General features: G+C 37.7%; 1 pseudogene; it reads left to right on the top strand.

Moving 5' to 3' along the window:
• Positions 1–2,101: 2,101 nt before the first annotated feature.
• Positions 2,102–3,293, top strand: LOC123820142 (annotated as a pseudogene).
• The last annotated feature ends 5,277 nt before the right edge of the window (positions 3,294–8,570 follow it).

The raw sequence follows: 8,570 nt of genomic DNA, 5'->3' as shown, positions 1-8,570 counted from the left end.
CCACAATGCAGAATATGAATTAAATATTTAAAAAATAAAAATGAGTTCATTTTTCTAGAATTCTGACTATAAATTCATAAATGAGAGGGGCTCATATCTAGATTCACCTTGGAGCTGGGCAAATAATATCTTATCCCTGTCTTCAATTTTTCCTGAGTTTTAAAAACATGGCCCTGGCTGCCGCAGCTCAGTGCATTGAGTGCTGGCTTGGGAAACAAAGTGTCACTGATTTGATTCCCAGTCTAGGACACAGGCCTGTGTTGCAGGCCAAATCCCCAGTAGTGGATGCGGGAGAGGCAACCACGCATTGAATTTCTCTTCCTCTCTTTCTCCTTCCCCTTCCCTCTTTAAAAATAAATATATAAAATCTTCTTTAAAATTTAAAAATCGCTAAAATCTAGTTGAATTGTACAGATTGGACAGGTGCAAGGAATTTTTTAAAAAGTGAGTATGTGTCAAAAAGGACACGTGTCCTGAGAGGCTGGGTATGTGGAGGGGACAGGGTGTTGGAAGGTAACCCAGCACCAGCTGCTTTGCTGAACTGGGGGATGCAAGGTAGAATGAACAAGAGGTGAGGATCTGTTGCTCAGGAACAGAGAAGTTCTGGCTCTACAGCAACATTCCATTAGCAGTGTGGGTGGGCTTATTTAACTAATTCAACAATTATTTTTCCAGACCACTAATGGACCTCCAGCAGCTCTTTCCTGCATGGCCCACTAATCCCTACAGTGCCTGTTCTCTTCTCCTTGCTTTTACCTACGTTTTCATCTTCAACTCTGTTTTTCACTTTTTTTGGTCTTAACACAAAAACTGAAATTTGACATTCCCCTAAAACTCATTGTAGAGTCCCCACTTCTTTGTGTACCTGAAACTCATAGCATATGAAGGTTTGCATAGCTCTTATTCCTCTGTTGCACTTCCTTTCTGGTTCTACCCTCTCTTTTCAGACTCTCCTTAGCAGCCTATAAGGGATCATTTTCATGATCCACCTGAAGGGGTGTAGAGAACACAGTTTGGAGCATAAATGTGTTTGATACTGGCCTCCACCACTATAAGACTATAATGGGTGGCTGTGAAGATTAAATGATTCGATGTTGGAGGGCATCTAGCAGAGGGCCTGACATGTTATAAGCACTCAGTATATTTCTTCAGTTCACTTTCTTTCTTAACCTCCCTTCTCTATTCTTGATTCTGCCATCTACACAATTCCTAGACAATCTTTTAATACCTGAGAACCAGATGATTTTAATCTAGTTCATGAATTGGTAAGGTATTTCAACATCCAAACTGATGGCCTTCCCAATTACATGGCTCCACACTTCTTTATTATCCTTTATTTTATTTTTATTAGATTTTATTTATTTATTTTTAGAGAGGGGAAGGGAAGGAGAAAGAGAGAGAGAGAGAGAGAAACATAGATGTGTGGTTGCATCTCACGTGGCCCCCATGGGGACCTGGCCTGCAACCCAGGCATGTGCCCTGACTGGGAATCAAACTGGTGACCCTTTGGTTTGCAGCCCATGCTCAACTCACTGAGCTATGCCAGCCAGGGCTTATCCTTTATTTTAATTACCTTAATTTTGAACAGCTTCAATCCCTGCAAGACCTTGAAATCTGACTCTTTCTTTGATGATCTCTATGTGGATTTCAACCACCTGTCTGTGACCCTAGATTTATACAGTTATATTTATGACACTATATTTTGCTTTTAATGAAGACTGAGTAGGGACAAAGAAGAGCTATATGTGCAATAGAGAATACCATTTCAATGAAAAATAACTCCAAAGTTGATATTGAGTGCCTGTACATTATGTTGCTCAATATTTCTTATTTTGACATTTGCCCAATAAATGAATCTTGGAGCATGAGGCCAGAAAAATGTTTGTTTACTCTGATGACTTAATCAATGTTTTTAAAGCAGAGAATGGAATTTAAATCTTTAGTTTTTCCCACTTTGCCTTGGCTGTTAGAAAGCTCAATGTCTGGCTTTTTTTTTTTTAGCACCATCTGCTCAAGGCGCCACCTCCTGCTCCCCCCATTGCCACCCTGAGTCACTGACTGCACAGCTCCAGCCACCTGGATACCCATGCTAGCAATCAATATTTGGAGTTCTTACAACATGGCAGACATTGACAACAAAGAACAGTTGGAACTTGATTGAGATTTGGATGATGTTGAAGAAGTAGAAGAAGAAGAAACTGGTGAAGAAACAAAAATCAAAGCATGTCAGCTGACTGTTCAGATGATGCAAAATCCTTAGATTCTTGCAGCCCTCCAAGAAAGACTTGATGGTCTGGTAGAAACACCAACAGGATACATTGAAAGCTTGCCTAAGGTAGTTAACAGACAAGTGAATGCTCTCAAAAACCTTCAAGTTAAATGTGCACAGATAGAAGCCAAGTTCTATGAAGAAGTTCATGATCTTGAAAGAAAGTATGTTGTTCTCTATCAGCCTTTATTTGATAAGCGATTTGAGATCATTAATGCAATTTATGAACCTATGGAAGAAGGATGTGAATGGAAATCAGATGAGGAAGATGAAATTTTGGAGGAGCTTAAAGAAAAGGCCAAGATTGAAGATAAGAAAAAGAATGAAGAAAAACAAGACCCCAAGGGAATCCCTGAATTTTAGTTGACTGTTTTTAAGAATGTTGACTTGCTCAGTAATATGGTTCAGAAACATGATGAAACTATTCTGAAGCACTTGAAAGATATTGAGGTGAAGTTCTCAGATGCTGGCCAGCCTATGAGCTTTGTTTTACAATTTCACTTTGAACTGGATGAGTATTTCACAAATGAAATGTTGACAAAGACACATAGGATGAGGTCAGAACCAGATGATCCTAATCCCTTTTCTTTTGATGGACCAGAAATTATTGGTTGTACAGGGTGCCAGATAGATTGGAAAAAAAGGGGAAAATGTCACTTCGAAAACCATTAAAAAGAAGCAGAAACACAAGGGATGTGAGACAGTTCATACTGTGACCAAAACGGTTTCCAATGACTCTTTAATTTTTTTGCTCCTACTGAAGTTCCTGAGAGTGGCAATCTGGATGCTGCTGCTGAAGCTATCCTTGCTGCAGACTTTGAAATTGGTCACTTTTTAGTAGAGTGTATGATCAAGATCAGTGTTGTATTTTACTGGAGAAGCTATTGAAGAAGATGATGATGATTATGATGAAGAAGGTGAAGAAATGGATGAGGAAGGGAAAGGGGAAGAAGAAAATGAGGAAAATGACCCAGACTATGACTCAAAGAAAGATCAAAACCCAGCAGAGTGCAAACAGCAGTGAAGCAGAATGTATGTGGCCTTGAGGATAACCTGCACTGTAATAGCCCAAACACAACTATTATTTACTTACAGCCTTATGCTTTTGTATTTTCTTGGTAGACTCAGTAATTTTTTTACGGAAAATAATTGATATTTTAAAAACAATTCTGTTCTACCTAGCATTTTAACTTTAGTTTTTCTGCTAGATAATTGAATGCAGAAATTCTCTCACACATTGTCATTCATTGCTACATAGTTTGGTTCTTCTGGGGTATTTTTATCATGTAATTACTAGATTACAGCTACAAAACAACTATTAAATGAAAAAAAAAGAAAGCTCAAGGTCTGTCTTCCTTCCTTCCCTCCCTCCACTTTCTTTTCCTTTTGTTCCCCTCCTCCCTTCCTCCCTCCCTCTCTCCCTCCCTCCCTCCCTCCCTTCCTTCCTTCCTTCCTTTCTTCCTTCTTTCCATTTTCTTCCTTCTCTCCCTCCATCTTCTCCTCTGTTTCCCTCTTTTTTCTTTCTTTCCTCTTTTGTGAAATTATAACAATTTTTCTTACTTTATTTTTAGTATAGTTACTGTTTTCTGTTGTCTGTTCAGTTGTTAAAACTTGAAGTTTTATTGTATGTGGATTTTCCACAGTTTGTCTCTATATTATATATTATATTATATATATATACACACATATAATATATATAATGTCTGTCCAGAAAAAGTCCAACCATTGTTAATATAAAGAGAATGGTTTGTGCAACATGGATGTAACTTGGCAGCCAAGGAGAGGAGAGTGCACTGGGAATGCACATACATGAACAACAATGACTTCACTGTATTAGTCAGTAGGGGTGGTAGATGCCATTGAGTGAGCATGTGTACTGTGTGGCTGTTGCATTCAAAATGACTGAGAGAATAGAGTAATAAATATGCATCAAATTTTGTGTTAAGCTTGAACATTTCTCTGTGGAAACTGTTTGGATAATTCAGAAGGCCACAGCTATGGGAAATTGGTGATTGGCAGCTTCATCATGACAATGTGCCTGCTCATGAGTCACATCTCATGCTTAGTTTTTGGCAAAACATCAAATCACCCAGGTGACTTAGCCCCGCTACAGCCCAGATTTGGTGCCCTGTGACTTCTGGATTTTTCCCAAAACTAAAATCACCTTTGAATGGGAAAAGATTTCAGATCATCAGTGAGGTTCAGGAAAATATGATGGAGCAGCTGATGGAGATTGGGAGAACTGTGTGAGATCCCAAGGTGCCTACTTTGAAGGGGTCTGAGGCACCATTGTCTTATGTACAATGTTCTGGATATATATAAATAATTTTATGTAAGAAGGAGACTAAAGAAACACAACCTGGGATAATATTGTCCTAATTGGCTCCTAAAAGCCACCTAGGAGAAGGTTTAGATGGATGATTGATGAGGGAGCAAGTCTACGATGGAGTTGGATGAGTCTATCTAGTAGTTTTCCAACAGAGTGCCCACCTCACCAGGACGGCCATGTAGGTCTTGAGTAATCTGAGTCCCAAATTAATTAATGTATTTTTACAATAACACTTACTATGTGTTGTCATGAGTCATTGTGCTGGATTTTGACAAGCATTAGTTCATTAGATTCTCAGCATGACACTGTGAGATAAGTATTAACAACTACATTTACAAATTAAGAAGCTGACTTTTAATAAAAGATAAATAACTTGCCCCAAATTACACAGCTAAATGTTGGTTCCTGAATTATCCATTTGAAACTTCAACCCCTACATACTTTTGGATCTCTCAGGATGGATTGAAACAAGTGACCCTCCTAGGAGTCCACAGTTCTGTGGGTCACTGAGGCCTTGAAAGTTTCATTTGAGCAGCTCTGCAATGTGGTGGTTATCAGACATAGTGGACTCCAGACTCCTAACTGGATGTTAAGGGGACTGTGGAGAATTTGATATTGACCCATGAGCCAAAGAGCCAAGCAGAGGACTTTGGATGGCTGGCATATACTTAACTGTATGAATTCTGGTCATCAGTGATATCGAGTACAGTAATATATTTTAGTCTGGCTGTCTAGGAAGAGGACAATTCAAGGTCTCCTTATCATATCTTTCACCTATAGGTCTGAATGAAAAACCAGGTCTGTTTTTTTAATGCCTCTTTTACAATTCCTCCACTACTCTTACTCTCTCACTGTCCCATCTATCTTACATATCTTCCTCTCTGCTAGACCATAAAATAGAGCCACTTATAAGCTATGTTAGAACTTGAAGAAAAAATAATCATGCATTTTTAAGCATGTCCCCAAATAAATTTGAAATCAAATCAATTTGGACAATTGTAGTGCTGCAAATAACATTGGATTCTCAATTATATTTGATTCGTAGGCTTTTATTTCCCCAACTGAATTCTGAAAATGATTTTTAATTAGGAAGATACAATATTGTCTTAAAATTTATTCAGTGGTTCATAAAACAAAAAAGGGGGGTGGGCAAGACTTCTGGCAGTGAGAAAACACTCAAACCATCAACATGCCAAATATTTATTTTCTGCTCTGAAACCAAGTTATTGATTTTTAAATAAGGAAACCATTTAAGGTCAAGTTATGCCATTCAAATTATAATTGCTCTTTTTTGCTAAACTTAGAATAAAAGATTGTATGCATTAAAAGCATTAGCAATTCTAGAAGCAAACATTTTGCCCATGATACACATCAAATTAAAAATATTCTAGCATAATGGAAAAGACAGCATTGCCAATTCAGCATCAGTTGCATATTTATTTTGCCTTTGATGACCTTTTTTTTAAGTAGTTGAATATAGTTACATCATACCTATGTCTGTCTGCACTGTCTTACCCAATTATTCCCAAAATTCATTGATTAAATGCATTAGCCAGGTCAGGGGTACTGGTTTGAGAATAGGCAGAATCCAATTGGTACAGAAAAAGTAGAAATTCCAGATTTGGTCTCATAAGCAGAATATTCCAGCTGTAACCTCAAACATCTATACCACCTGAAGTTCAACAGGGAGCCTGTAACCTATGTCTTTAGAATCACTTGGCTGATGTTAAACTACCAACTTTTCCAATTTATATCAGAGGAAGGTTATCATCTAATACATGAACTTATTTAAACCTTGTTATAGGTGAGCTGTGAGTTTAAGGAGTGCTTAGTAACGGATTCTACCAAAATGATTGCCCAAGTCATATTGTGTAGACAAGAAATTCCTGAAGGGAGTTCAGTGCAATAACCAAGTCATTAAGCTGTGAAGATGATACTTAAAAAATATTCCATGGCCCTCTAATCTTGAGCAATACAGTGTGAAATGCAGGTAAATAGGATTTTTAGTGTAGGATGTCTACAGTGGTACAGATGTAGACTAAGTGATGACCAAGCCTGTATCTAATCAATCCTTCATGTCTGAAAGAAGGGTATATGAGAGCCTATATTCAGACACCATCATTAATTTATGCCCCAAAGGTGGTGCAGGCAAGTACAGATTTCTTACTGATTTCAAGGAGCCTGGTCTTTTAGCTTTATCACCAGTTACCCAAGGGCCACCTTAATTTTCCACTTCCTTTTTGGTATTCCTGTTTTTTTAGCATCATGCTCAGAGACAGGGATGATTTCTATTAGGTATAATGGCACAGTACTTTCTTTCTTTCTTTTTTAAAAGACTTTATTTTTTTATTTTTAGACAAAGGGGAAGGGAAGGAGAGAGCAAGAGAAACATCAATGTGTAGTTGCTTCTCGCATGCCCCATACTGGGGACCTGGCCCTGCAACCCAGGCATGTGCTCTGACTGGGGACTGAACCAGTGACATTTTGGTTCACACTCTGGTGTTCAATCCACTGAGTCACACCAGCTACAGCTGTACTTTTCTCATTTTTACTATTGCCAAGTAACGTCAATAGGCCAGTGTAGTCTGGATTCTCTTTTTCTCTTTGTTTTTCCTTTATGGAATCGCCTAACAAATTCTACTGTGTAGTGAGTGGATTGGTCATGCACTTTAGGACAGAGAAACAACGAGTCCAAATTGTTTAAAGAATGGGTTGAAGTCTGGACTGGTGGATACTGATGGAGAGAGATCAGGCAGCTTAGGAAGTTAACTGTAATTGGTGAAAGTTTTTGCATAAGGTTCTAAAGCACAATAATTCAAAGAAATTAGAGTACATCACTTTCAAAATGGCAAAATAGAATAAAAAACAAACACATGGTAAAATGATAGGAACTTAAAGCAGAACTGAGCATACATGGAGAGACTAACTGTACTCATCCAGACTCTTGTAACAGTCCTCATCCATTCAGGCTTTTCTTTCAAAGTGATGGAGGGAAACCTCATCATTTTCCTAAGTAAACTCTTTCAATAATTCATGATCTTTAAAACTGTGGCTATTTCAAAAATTAAACCAGTACCCAGCCTTAAATAGCAGTAACTGCCATGAGAAATAACAAGAGTAGAAGAACTATGCCGGAAAAAGAAAAAAGAATTTTTGCCTTTAGGTCTTTTTAATTATTTCTTATTATATCTTTTTAATTATATCTAATTAGTTATAGGTCTTTTAATTATTTCTTTATTGAATATATTGGGGTGACATTGGCTTGTCACACCATACAGGTTACTAGTGTATAACTCAATAAAACATCATCTGCACCCTGCATCATGTACCCATTACCTCAGGCAAAGTCTCTTTCCATTCTCATTTCCCCAGCTTTGGCCAACTCTAATTACCCGCTTCTACCTTTCCCTCTGGCTATCACTACACTGCTGTGTCTATGTGTTATATACATATGTTTTTTGGCTAATCCCTTCACCTTCTTTCATCCAGTCCCCCAATACCACTCTCCTCTAACAGTTGTCAGTCTGTCCCATGTATCCATCCTCTCTTTCTTTCTTTTCACTAGATTCACATGTAAATGAGATCATATGGTATTTGTACTCAGCCTTGAATAACAGTAGCCATTATGAGAAATAACAGAACTGGAAGAGCCATACTGGAAAAAGAAAGAGGAACTATAGGTCTTTTAATTTTTAAAAATTTGAGGCAACAATTAAATTTCTCATGTCCCTGTTCAGCTACAGATAAATTTAACCTGGTCTCCTAGCCACTTTATTTGTGACTTGACTTCTGGAGAATGAAATCAAATCTTGCCCCTCATAAATTCAAACTTATGTTTTTGCTTTAGTCTTTTTTGATGAATGAGAAAGTCATGAATGTCTGGTTTATTAAACAGACTATCATCAAATTGGGATAACAGATTGTTTTACAATCTTGTTTTGAATTGAAATTATAATTGAATTTTTCACTGAG

This window comes from Phyllostomus hastatus, unplaced genomic scaffold, assembly GCF_019186645.2.
Source record: "Phyllostomus hastatus isolate PE091 unplaced genomic scaffold, TTU_PhHast_1.1 phas_contig_34, whole genome shotgun sequence".
Taxonomy (NCBI): domain Eukaryota; kingdom Metazoa; phylum Chordata; class Mammalia; order Chiroptera; family Phyllostomidae; genus Phyllostomus; species Phyllostomus hastatus.
This window is presented reverse-complemented; position numbering and strand designations above follow the sequence as displayed.